The sequence below is a fragment of the Schistocerca nitens genome, chromosome 1 (genome assembly GCF_023898315.1).
Source record: "Schistocerca nitens isolate TAMUIC-IGC-003100 chromosome 1, iqSchNite1.1, whole genome shotgun sequence".
NCBI classification, from domain to species: domain Eukaryota; kingdom Metazoa; phylum Arthropoda; class Insecta; order Orthoptera; family Acrididae; genus Schistocerca; species Schistocerca nitens.
Window position 1 is genome coordinate 72,896,541 of NC_064614.1, and position 14,015 is coordinate 72,910,555.

At 41.2% G+C, this 14,015-nt stretch overlaps 1 protein-coding gene across 1 annotated transcript in view; it reads left to right on the top strand.

Moving 5' to 3' along the window:
* LOC126241329 (toll-like receptor 2) overlaps positions 1 to 14,015 on the top strand; it is a 150,403-nt gene that overhangs the window by 65,364 nt on the left and 71,024 nt on the right. The gene's annotated exons all lie outside the window — the stretch shown is intronic.

Below are 14,015 nucleotides of genomic sequence, written 5' to 3' on the forward strand. Positions count from 1 at the left end.
AGAACTTTTATGCAGTTACGACGACGCAGTCAGAGGATGCTAAACTAAACAACAATTTAAGCAATATATCTGCCACCTATTTACCCATGTATCTGCAGTAAGGGATTAATCCTCGAGCAGGCGCGCTGCGGAATGGAGTAGCCCACCTGTAGTTTTCCGCTAGTGGAAACATTTTTGTTTGTCAGAGATTACTGGCACTCTAGCTATTCCTGTACTGTTGCTTCAGCTATTTTTGGCATATTGTGGCTGTGGTGTCGCTGCCAGACACCACACTTGCTAGGTGGTAGCTTAAATCGGCCGCGGTCCATTAGTACATGTCGGACCCGCGTGTCGCCACTGTGTGATCGCAGACAGAGCGCCACCACACGGCAGGTCTCGAGAGACGTACTAGCACTCGGCCCAGTTGTACGACGACGTTGCTAGCGACTATACGGACGAAGCCTTTGCTCTCATTTGCCGAGAGACAGATAGAATAGCCTTCAGCTAAGTTAATGGCTACGACTTAGCAAGGCGCCAATTGTATCAGTGCATGTATCTTACGAGTCTCATTTGTATAGTCAAGAGAGATGTACCAAAGGAAGCATTAAAAGTTAAGTATATTCCAAAGCTACGTATTTTCTTTATAGCAGTCATAACTTATCCTGTTCCAGACTTGACGCCAGTCGGCGTGTGTGTACGCGTGCCTTTCGGCTTCCTTCTCAGTGTGGCGTGACTAGCTTGTTACGCCACAACAGTGGCATATTAAAATTCCTAAACAGGGGCGAATTATTTAGTTTCACCTGAGTGCTTCGGTAGTTAGGATTTAATCTCTACATGTTAATGTAATTTATTAGACACAGTTCCTGCGTTTTCGTCAGGGTCTACAAAGAGTTGCGCTGCATAGTTTACTTTTCCACTGTCATTAGTATGGACAGGGACTGCGATTGCTGTGTGCGAATGCGAGCTGAGCTTCAGGCTGTGATGGCCTCGGTTGCACAGCTTGAGGCTGCCGTGGATGCGCACCACTATTGTGGGCCAGCTGTGGGGATCCAACGGACGTCCAGCATGTCCGAGTCCTCCGATCGGTTCAAATGGTTCAAATGGGTCTGAGCACTATGGGACTTAACTACTGAGGTCATTATTCCCCTAGACTTAGAACTACTTAAACCTAACTAACCTAAGGACATCACACCATCCATGCCCGAGGCAGGATTCGAACCTGCGACCATAGCGGTCGCGCTGTTCCAGACTGTAGCGGCTAGAACCGCTCGGCCACTCCGGCCGGCCCACCGATCGGTCACCATCGCTGGCCAGCCCAGTTACTCCTGGCACTGAGGTTGACCCCTCACCTGTGGTCGCGTGGAAGGTCGCCCCGGGTGTAGCAGGTGGCGAAATACTTCCCAGGCGGCCGCACGTGAGGCCTCCCATGTTTGTCTGATAAACAGGTTCCAGGTGCTGTCTGTAGCTGTCTCTGTGGCTGAGACAGATGCCGTCACCTGTCCTGTTTCAGAGCAAACCTCTCAGCCTACAAGATCTGCACAGTCACACAGGGTGGGATTATTGATAGTTGGGAGCTCCTACGTTAGGCGCGTTATTCGGCCCCTTAGGGACATGGCTGCATACCGGGTGGGGTCATTCCAGACGTGGAACGGATCCTCCCAGATGCCATGAAGAGTACAGGGAGGTGGTGGCTCACGTCGGCACCAATGACGTGTGTCACTTTGGATCAGAAGAGTTTCTCTCTGGTTTCGAGCGGCTAACAGAAGTGATAAAGGCTGCCAGTCTTCCATAGAAGATGAAATCAGAGCTGATCATTTGCGGCATAGTCGATGGACCTGATTTCGGACCTGTGGTACAGCGTCGAGTTGATGGTCTGAATCAGAGGCTCAGACGGTTCTGCAACCGTGTAGGCTGCAGATTCCTCGACTTCCGCCGAAGGGTGGGTTTCGGATTCTGCTGAATAGGTCAGGTGGCCACTATACGCAGGAGGCGGCTACACGGGTAGCAGGGGCTGTGTGACGTGGACTGGGTGGTTTTCTAGGTTAGAGGGTCTAGGGAAAACGCGAGAAGGGATTCAGTCACAAAGGGTGCAGGTCGAGCATAGGAAGAACGTAGAAAAAGGAACCATTGGTATAACATTGTAAATTGTGGAAACTGTGTTGGGAAAATACCGGATCTCCAAGCGCTAATAGAAAGCACTGATGCTCAAATCGTTATAGGCACCGAAAGCTGGCTAAAGCCGGAGATAAGCTCAGCCGAAATTTTTGCGAAGAACCCAACGGTGTTCTTAAAGGATAGGCTAAACACAGCCGACGCTTGAGTGTTTGTTGCTGTTACAAGTAGTTTAAGTTGTAGCGAAGTAGAAGGAGATACTTCCTGCGAGTTAGTATGGACAGAGGTCATTGTTGGCAACCGGAATAAAATAAGTATTGGATCCTTTTACCGACCTCCCAATTCAGATGATACAGTTGCTGAAAGGTTCGAAGATAACTTGAGTTTGATTTCAGACACGTACCCGACTCATACGTTCATAGTTAGTGATGAACTTAATTTACGCTCGATATGTTGGTGAAAATAAATGTTTCTTTCCGGAGGTAGGCATAAAACATCCGAAATTGTGCTAAACACATTCTGTGAAAATTATTTCGAGCAGTTAGTTCATGAGCCCAAGTGAATAGTAAACGGTTGTGGAAACACACTGGAGCTCTTAGCAACAAATAATCCAGATTTAATAATGAGCATCGAAACGGATACAGAGACTAGTGAGCACAGGATTGCCGTAGCGACATTTAATATTGTAAACCCCAAATCCTCAAAAAATAAACGAGAAATATACCTATTCAAAAAAGCAGATAAGAATTCGCTTGATGCCTTCCTGAAGGACAATCTCCACACCTTCCTAATTAATAACGTAAGTATAGACCAGATGTGGCTTGAATTCAAAGAAATAGTATCGGCAGCAATTGAGAGATTTATACCAAATAAACTAACAAACGACGGAGCTGATCGTCCTTGGTACACAAAACGGGTCAGAACACTATTGCAGAAACAATAAAACAGACATCCCAAATTTAAACAGACGCAAAATCCCCAAATTGGCGGACTTCTATTCGTTCTTTCTTGCAGGCGTTTGGTCTTACTTGCAGAAATTCATACAACCTTGGGGCCTATGGTGAGAAATGTCATGCTTTTCGGGGAGTGCTGCAGTGTCCTGCACTATATTCCCAATACGCCAGCAAAATATGGAATCAGACTACGTTTTTTACAAGTAACTTGGCAGTATGCTGTGGAAAACAAGAGTGTGGCCCATATCACACTTGAAACACGCCAAGTGACATATTGATGCACCAGGCTCCTAACATTGAAAGTAGTAATATGAACATCACATTCGGTAATTTTTACACCAATTACCCTTTGGCGACGTCTCTCTTAAAGAAGCAGCTCACTTGTATAGGCACACTGAAAGAGGTCAAATAGAAATACCTGTTGAATCTCAGACAAGCAAAAATCGAAAAGTTGCGTTTTTAAGTTTTGAATTTCATAACGACCTCAGCCTCAAATCATATATATAACAAATCAGAAACAAATCTGCGATATTGCTAGCCATGATTCATAAACTACCAAAACTTGACTATATAATAAACAAGCCTGAAATAATAATCGACTACAACATCACAAAATTGGATGCTGACACATCTATATGTGTAAAACTTTGTTTGTAGAAATATTTGACATTTTCTTGCAAACGCAACAACTGTGCCTACTAAGTCCTTGGTTCTAATGTGGATTATGTTCATAGGGTCTAAAATGTGGGGGACCATGTACTGAACTGAAAAATGTAGTAAGGAAACCTCAAGTGAAAGACTTTGTACCAACTCTTCATGACATATTTAAATTTTACCCTAAGAAAGTTAAAATAATCAGTCACATTCATAAAAAAATGTGTAGAAATAAAATGTTCATTGACAGTATTCAGAAAACAAACGCCACTTCTCCAGTGTTTGAGATCGTATCACGTAAATTATGTTTTGAGGCATAAAATAGCCTGTGTATCCATAATGTATATGTGGCGCCTGCTTCAGGGTTAATCACCCGTTCCACAACCTCACGAAGAGAGTAGTGTCACTTTTCTCCTATACGCCACTTATTCGCTCATGAGTAAATCATGTCATTAACAATAATGCCAGCTCTTAATGTAATTAGCAATAATCCAGTTTATCCATTTATATGGTTATTTACACTGTTAATATTTCACTCAACAAGTTATTTAAAATAATTAATTCAGTACTTCCACTTCTTCCTCCGTTAAACATAAGTTTTGATTGCAAATGCGTGGAAAAATCTTTGTTAGCGCAGACACCTCGTTTTTATCATTGTTGAGCGTTGATGCTCCTTCCTCCTTGCCTCTCTAAAAGTTACCATATGCCTGCCGATAGTTGTCATTTGTACCTGACCCTTTCACTTAGCTGTTTGTGGTTAAATCGTAACGAGAGTATACTTAACAGTAACAAAATATGCCTGTTGAGTAAACAAATCAATATATTTTCTCAGTTTCGAACGCAACAGAATTTTGATCTTAACAAGGCGCGTGCTCCGGATGTAACCTATCGCAGAGAAGAGAAGCAGTCAGATACATGTAGCAAATGAGAGGAATATACTTCTTTACAAGGATACACTGAATCAAATACGTAATTATACACTGAATTTATACTACATGAAATGAAATTTCTGATACAGATATTTTAAGAAGTTAAATACACTGAGAGATATGGAACTATTTCGCCAAGAACACCGTGACTGAACACTGCCAGACTGATACTCAGGTATTCCCACACCTGACGGGTAATTAAGTAAAATTTCGTCACCATACAACCTTACTTTCAAAATTTTTTGTGCATATAAGATCATTCCTACAACTGCATTACTTGGTCGGTATTTGGTGTGGCCTACGTTACTAGAAATTTTCGAGTGTAGTTCGCTACGCAGCATTCACGAAGTACAGAACATGCAGCTTATCGCTACCTTTTGAAAGCTCAGAGAGGACGAACAGTTACTATGTGGGACATAGGATCATATACTGTCCAATATTAACGTGGCCACATGTGAGAAGCAAGAATAACCATCATTTGCATCGCTTACCGCTGTGTGATATACAGAATGACAGTGATGTTCTGGAAGGTACCTACAGGTTTAGTTACTACATTTTTCAGTTCAGTACATGGCACCCTACATTTTAGACCCTATGAACACAATCCACAGAAGAACAAAGGACTTAGTCGGTACGGTTGTTGTGTTTGGAACCAACTGTCAAATGTTTCTTGCAGATTTTACACATATAGTTGATTCACGGTATGATCGCCCACTTTTGTGATGTTGTAGTCGATTATTATTTCAGGCTTGTTTATTATATAGTCATGTTTTGGTAGTTCATGCATCATATCTAGTAATATCGCAGATTTGTTTCTGATTTGTTATATATATATATATATATATATATATATATATATATATATATATATATGATTTGAGGCTGAGGTCTTTTTGAAATTCAAAACTCAAAAACGTAACTTCTCGATTTTTGCTTGCCTGAGATTCAACATGTATTTCTCTTTTGACTTCTTTCAGTGTGCCGATACAAGTGATCTGCTTCTTTAAGAGAGACGTCGCCAAAGGGTAATTGGTGTAGAAATTATCGAATGTGATGTTCATATTACTATCTCCAGGATTAGGAATCAGGTGCGTCACTATGTCGCTTGGCGTGTATCAAATCTGATGTGGGCCATACTCATGTTTTCCAAAGCATACTGCCAAGTTAATGTAAAAAACGTAGTTTGATTCTATATTTTGCAGGCATATTGGGAACATAGCATGACGTTTCTCACCATAGGTTCCAAGGTTGTATGAATTTCTGCAAGTAAGACCAAACGCCTGCAAGAATGGATGAATGGAAGCTAGTTTGTCTATTTTTCTTCTTTGAGGACCTGTGCCCCTGTCATCAAATCGCATAAATCGGAGGAAATGCAAAAATCGCAGTAACTTATACGTGCTCTTAGAACCAGCTTTCCAGTTCCGTCCGAGTTTCATGGCTTGTGTGCGTTAATGTGATGTCCTTCCTTTACTCCAGTCACATATAAACATGCAAGTAAAACAAGCATTTCAGTTTGAGATGTCTCAATCGTATCTCTGTCGCAAGAGAACATGATGGACTGTTTTCTGTGTATACAAATTTGCGTGTGTGACAATATTATCTATCACACTGTTGTTTTATACGCCAATTTTGAAGACATAGTGCAGCTGGTATCTTCGCCCTCGGCTGATATTTCCCGTTGTCGTTTGCGAGCTGTGCATGGCTCGTGTTCGTGCCATACCTCATTTGACATCCTGTTTTTTATTGTACTACCACATCGTTATGTTAATTTAAATTACTGGTGTCGCTGAGTGACCACCTTGCCTGCCCGTGTGGGGCAGCACCTGCTCTTATCGATATAATCCGTGGCGTATTATCTTTGTCGACTGCTATTGCTTCCCGGTTGTCCTGTGTTCGGGGTTCATTTGGATCTTCCAGGGAGTTGGAAGGCGCTATCAATGCAGTTCGGACCTGGCAGTGTTTGACTTATAACGTGGCAGAAGTTCAGTCGGGGCACGGCTGCAGTGAGGTCCGGACAGCCATAAACCTACAGGTATGTTGAGCCATGTTGACTCCAGTGTCATAGGCAGCTGCTGCTAGATTTCTCTGCTTGTATCCATAGTGCAAAGAGACTGATCGAGGTGGTCCCTCAGTTTCTCAGCTGCTTTTAAATCCTGGGAGTTTGTAGGCCAGGGGAATATCGTAAACTCATTCTGGTGCTCTTTGAACCACGCACGTACACTGCGAGCTGAGTGGCACGTTGAATTATCCTTCTAGTAATGCCGTCGTGCCGAGGACAAACAGACTGCGTGTACAGTTGAAAATTGTCCTGAAGAGTAGATACACACTTGTGTTGATCCACCGTGCCTTCCAGAACGACGAAATCATCCAGGGATTGTCACCAAGGCATTCCCTAGACCATAACGCTCTATCTTCCGGCGTGGACCTCTCGACGGTTGTTGAAGGTTGTTTGGGGTTGGGTTGTTTGGGGGAAGAGACCAAACAGCGAGGTCATCTGTCTCATCGGATTAGGGAAGGATGGGGAAGGAAGTCGGCCGTGCCCTTTCGAAGGAACCATCCCGGCATTTGCCCGGAGTGATTTAGGGAAATCACGGAAAACCTAAATCGGGATGGCCGGACGCGGGATTGAACTGTAGTCCTCCCGAATGTGAGTCCAGTGTGCTAACCACTGCGCCACCTCGCTCGGTGAAGGTTGTTTGTTTTCAGTCCGATGGAGCATAAAACTTGATTCATATGGAAAGGACATCTCTCGCCATTCAGTAGACCAGTTGCAGTACTGGCGTGCAAATTCCCGCCTTCGTCGTCGCTGAACAGCAGTCAACATTGATGCATAAACCAGGCACCTGCTGCGGAGGCCCATACGCAGCAACATTCACCCAATGGTTGGTGAGGAGACACTGTTGATAGCCCCTTGGTTCATCTGGGAGATCAGCTGCTCAGCAGTTGCACATCTATTAGTCCATACATATCTCTACATCCGTCGTGCACTCCTGTCACCAGTGGCCTGCGGTGCATCACGGGTATTGGATAGCATTATCTTTCCATGAAAAGTGTACTTTGAACACGGTGTACAGACCCATACGTTTCGCAAATGCGTCCATCCTTGGTGCGAAAGTCAATAGTTATGCCATTTTGCACGTCCCATAAATCGCTCCGTTTCCACAATACGGGCCGGCCGCGGTGGCCGTGAGGTTCTAGGCGCATCAGTCCGGAACCGCGCGACTGCTACGGTCGCAGGTTCGAATCCTGCCTCGTCCATGGATGTGTGTGATGTCCTTAGGTTAGTTAGGTTTAAGTAGTTCTGAGTTCTAGGGGACTGATGACCTCCGATGTTAAGTCCCATACTGCTCAGAGCCATTTGAACCAGCCATTACCACAATACGACTGTAACTGCACACTTTTCCGTGTCCCCCTGACACACTTTATATACCCTCTACTGCTAGTGCTGCCACCTGCTGCCTGCGAGTGGTTATTGCACGCTGACGTCGAACGCAGGTGGTGGTCAAATTAATTTGATTGGACCGTGTAATACTGACCAATTGCGCAGACCGCAGGTTTTAGTGAAATGAGTACAAAACAAGCGTTGGCGAAATGGACTGAGGACAAACACGTAGTAGGTCGCTTGCAGAACTGCTACACCACGAGAAAATTGTATAAATGTCAGAGTGGCTGTGATGAAACGGGATGACAGCTGCTGAAAGTCTAGCAGATGTTAGAGGCAGTCACCACGAACCATCTTGAACAGATTTCTGGATGATTCGTTGAGAGCTTAGACTGCATGCACCTTTCATCGCAGACACCACAGCACACACACCCGACACTTTCACAGTGTAGCACCAGAGTAAACGTGGTCACTGAGTGGCATTTAGTGGGTTTCAGCAAAACTGATTCCTGGATGTATGGTTGAGATCTCATGTTGCTACATGTCGTTCACTGCTGACTCCATAGCACACACAACAGAGACTTGCATGTACGAGCATAAGAGTCGACTGGTTCACGCAGTGACGCCCAATGATTTTCAGCAGAACTGACTTCTGGACGCTTGACTGAGAGCTTATGGTGCCGTGCACCAATTACCACTTACCCCATAGCACACACAACAGAGACAAGCATGCTGTAGCAACAGAGTCAACTTGGACACTGAGTCACATGCAATGGTTTTCAGCAACAACTCTCGCTTATGTCTGTGGTTGTCAGACCGACACCGACATGTCCGTGGACGAATTGGTAAAAGGTCTCAGGAAATAGGGATTCTCATTACCACATGTCTCCTGCTCATGGGAGCGTCGTGTGAGGATCTGTTGAATATGACAACAGAAGTGATTTGATAATTATTGAAGTAAGCTGAATGCTCACATGTGGCACGAATGGTAAAACATTTTATCATGCCTTCACGACTTGGTACCAAGTGTTGTATTCCAGCAGGACAATGTAGACCTCGACACTAGTAGTCAGTTTCTTTCCATGTGAGAACGGTTAAGAGAGTGTATCTATACTCATGGGTGTCACGCCTGATGCTAAAGTTGATGATTGGCACTGGTTTCGATTGAAATGAAGTTTAATTACTCAATATTCGCTATGTGATGAATATCTCCACAAATTTGTTTAATATCGGTGCCTCATGGTACAACATTTTCCATTTTCGTAAGGCTATAAAAGCATCACACGTAATGCAACTAAAACATACGTCACTACTGCCAGCTTACGTGAGTGTTAATCCAGTGAAGCAATGTGTTGAGTCTTACAGTGTTACAAATATTCCTCTATTAAGAATAATTGCTAGACAATTTTTATACAAAGGGCGATTATTCACCTCCAGAAAAGCAATCATTACAGTTATTCACTTGCAGTATTTACATTTGTTTTTTAGATATTGTTCGACAGTTGAAGGTTCCATGTGAGTACTGATTATACATTGAATCTGTTAACAGTAATAGATGTCTGCCGATATCAGGCATTGATGTTTCCAGAAATGAGTTTGTAATTCAAGATTTTTTCATTACTCCTGAAAGATGAGATGCTGGCTATATTGGCCTCAATGAATGTTATGAGCTTTCCTGTCTATCAAAGCTAATATTCCAGCTTTTCTATATTTCATTGTTTTATATATTGGTTGTTTCTGTTATCACACTTTATGACATGTAACTATTACCAACACTACCAGTTCCACGGCTTAGAGATACAGAAAGACAGAAATATTGCAGACATACCATCAGCAGTGGGGACTATTGCAAATAAATGAGTGCAACTTATAAGTGTGTATGACATGTATTCAGAGTATTCAGGTTTCGATTCCTCAAAAAACTTATTGAAGGGCTGATGAAACTTCTCTTTGAGATGACAGCATAAAATTTGCTAAATTAGATATAGAGTTCTTTTGTACTGCAGGGAGCGAAATGAACTTTACATCTTTCTCATGTCAAAACAGTAAAATATAAATAGAGGTAGACATAATCTCCTGACTGGACCCCTAATAGGCATAAAATAACTCGTGAAATTATTGAACATTTAAAAGTTCAATGGCTTTAGATTCTGTGAGAAATATGGCATTAAAAACACTACACATACGCTCAGTTCCCACTTAGCAGTATTTGCGTTATGTTGTTAAGAATAGTTAACGTATAATGAATTTTATATTACATGTTTTACGGAAATTTGCTTGATTAATTACATTGTATATAATTTCAGTGTGTAAGCACTGATTTAATTAATGGGACATGAAGGTGTCTTCTAAATCATGATTCTGGGATACCTTTGAGTTGTATTTTTTAACTACAGCTACAAAATGCGACTACTGGAGAAATTATCGAATATGGCTGCTATAATATCAAACAGCATTTACATAATTAACGTATCTGAGTGTTTTTATTAATATATTTGTGAGTTTTACGAAAATATCCGTGTAGAATAAGTGAATGACGTTTAAACAAGTTTAGCAAGAGCAGGCAATGCCTGCATGGAAGCGACTGTCAAAACTAAGGTTTTGTAAAGAACTACAAGTCACAATTTGTACTTCTATTATTTATATTTTTCTAGCCATACACTGCCGAATATCTTGATAGGCAAGCCTGCCTATGGAAAATAGTCCTTTAAGCCCAATTTTTATGAATTTTTTCCCTGAATGATGCTTACATGTTTCACTGAAGTCGATGGGGCCACTACAAAGGGCAGTTTCAATTTGCTAATTACTCTCTTTCAGCATACACTTCAGTTTTAAAATATAATCTAGAAAGTAGCATTAGGTCCAGCTACTTCATTGTAACCAATATTCTCTGTACCAGATATGACAGTTCAATAGAATTAATGGAAAGCTTAGAAACAATAACTGCAATATGCCTCGTTCCTGCTTCAATCAATACAGAATAAGAGTGACATTTACAAAACTTCTGGTGGAGACTGACTTTAATTATTCGTTTCTTACTTAACATACGGTTGATTGATTAATATTAATACTTTTTTAATGGTAGCCAAATCTTAAAGCTAACAAAACCCTCTATTTTGGTCACTGAAGAGGTCCACAAAATCATTCAGAATATGATCGTCCTAAAATAACTAAGATGGTAAGTATTGTTGATTCTGTTCAGGTTGTAGTATTTGATGTTTTTATGATAAATAAAATTGATAAAATCAATGCAATCTCTACATGAAAAATTAAGAAAATTACAGCAATCAAGAAGAAGCAAAGAAGAAATGGTTTGTATGTTGAATTGTTTGGCTCAAGTCCACACGAAAATGGTGATCTTTTTTCTTGGTTGTGAATTTTTTTGGTAGAATAGTTGCATTAAATTTAACATTTTAGTAAAATCTAGTGAAAATTCTTGTGGATAGAACTAAAATTGTTTTTCATTTTTATTACTCAAACTCTTGGTTTTTAAATGACATGTACTATTTACAATAAAGAAACAATTAGCTACCATGTCTGTAAATTAAAATAGGCAAGAATACTATTACTAGAGCTGCAAACTGTTAACATCACCTAATAATTTCCAATTCACAGTGTAAACTTGGAGAAAACTAATTTATTGATTGTAGAAGTAAACATGTTGACAAGATTATTCCAATAATAACATGTGGGAATGAAAAATGTTGAACCATGAACTGAATCAGCAACCATTAAATATCTGTAACATAGTGAAATATAATTCAACTAATACTGTGAATAATAGACCTTGAAATACTTGTATGTGGTTAGATACTATCAGTGAATGAGGGGCTCATATTACAGTTACTCCTGACGCAGAACGGTGGCTGTATTAAGCACGGCAATTTGCATAGGACAGAAATTCTGCATTCCTGTTGGTGGTCATGATACTCTTAATTCAACAGTTGAAGAAAGCTCAAGAAATGATACACAGCAGAATATTTTGGATGCAACAAATAAAATTATTCTTCCACATAAAGCAACTGAAATAAATCCTGAATGTAATTTTGCTATGTTCCTTCCCATATTACATCTTGTCATCACTCACTTGTAAGTAATGTAGTCCTGAATCCAGTAACAAAATGATTAAAATTACATCCATGAAATTATTTAGCTAATACCGTCACTAAATCATTTCTTCAGTTTCTCCTGTTAATGGTGAAGTTCAGTAATCAGCTAGGTAAACTGGGCGATTTGAGTGAGATTTTAATAAACGTCTTTTATACTCTTGAGTCTCAGACAATACATGAGCTTGAGTTACTGCAACTGATGTTGCTAAAATTAATATTAATATTTTGCCAATAAATTATAACAAAATGAAATTTATTGCTATTGATGGTCCTCTATTTCGTATTAATGTTAGTAACATACTGTTTGCAATTATATATGTGGCTATTCGAACTGCAAATATTTCTGGATAATTAACATTTATAGGTGTTTTATTTAGAACTGTACAAGATCAAAAAGATAGATATGACTTCAGTGATTAATTTATTAACAAAATAAAAATATTAGTAAAAGTGGTAAAAACTGCAGAACTGAAGATATTTGCATAATATAGGAACTTATGAAGGACAGAATTAAAAGTCACAGGTGTTATGGATACACAAAGGAAATTAATACAGATGTTAGTAAACAGTCAAAGCGATGGTTCTAAACAAAATAGAAGAATTCTTGTATAGAATACGAGCAGAATGCAACAAGAGGCCTGCCATCTTCTACATCTACATCTACATTTATACTCCTCAAGCCACCCACCGGTGTGTGGCGGAGGGCACTTTACGTGCCACTGTCATTACCTCCCTTTTCTGTTCCAGTCGCGTATGGTTCGCGGGAAGAACGACTGTCTGAAAGCCTCCGTGCGCGCTCGAATCTCTCTAATTTTACATTCGTGATCTCCTCGGGAGGTATAAGTAGGGGGAAGCAATATATTCGATACCTCATCCAGAAACGCACCCTCTCGAAACCTGGCGAGCAAGCTACACCGCGATGCAGAGCGCCTCTCTTGCAGAGTCTGCCACTTGAGTTTGCTAAACATCTCCGTAATGCTATCAAGGTTACCAACTAACCCTGTGACGAAACGCGCCGCTCTTCTTTGGATCTTCTCTGTCTCCTCCGTCAACCCGATCTGGTACCGATCCCACACTGATAAGCAATGCTCAAGTATAGGCCTAACGAGTGTTTTGTAAGCCACCTCCTTTGTTGATGGACTACATTTTCTAAAGACTCTCCCAATGAATCTCAACCTGGTACCCGCCTTACCAACAACTAATTTTATATGATCATTCCACTTCGAATCGTTCCGCACGCATACTCCCAGATATTTTACAGAAGTAACTGCTACCAGTGTTTGTTCCGCTATCATATAATCATACAATAAAGGATCCTTCTTTCTATGTATTCGCAATACATTACATTTGTCTATGTTAAGGGTCAGTTGCCACTCCCTGCAGCAAGTGCCTATCCGCTGCAGATCTTCCTGCAATTCGCACAATTTTCTAATGCTGCAACTTCTCTGTATACTACAGCATCATCCGCGAAAAGCCGCATGGAACTTCCTACGCTATCTACTAGGTCATTTATATATATTGCGAAAAGCAATGGTCCCATAACACTCCCCTGTGGCACGCCAGAGGTTACTTTAACGTCTGTAGACGTCTCTCAATTGATAACAACATGCTGTGTTCTGTTTGCTAAAAACTCTTCAATCCAGCCACACAGCTGGTTTGATATTCCGTAGACTCTTACTTTGATTATCAGGCGACAGTGCGGAACTGTATCAAAGGCCTTCCGGAAGTCAAGGAAAATAGCATCTACCTGGTGCTCTACCTGGGAGCCTGTATCTAATATATCTTACGTATCAGGTATTGGACTGCAGTGGGCGTTATACTGTGAGTGACACGAAAATGACATGGATGTGGTTGGGAAATGGTACAGAGTCATCTGAAGATCTTCACTGAATTCCGA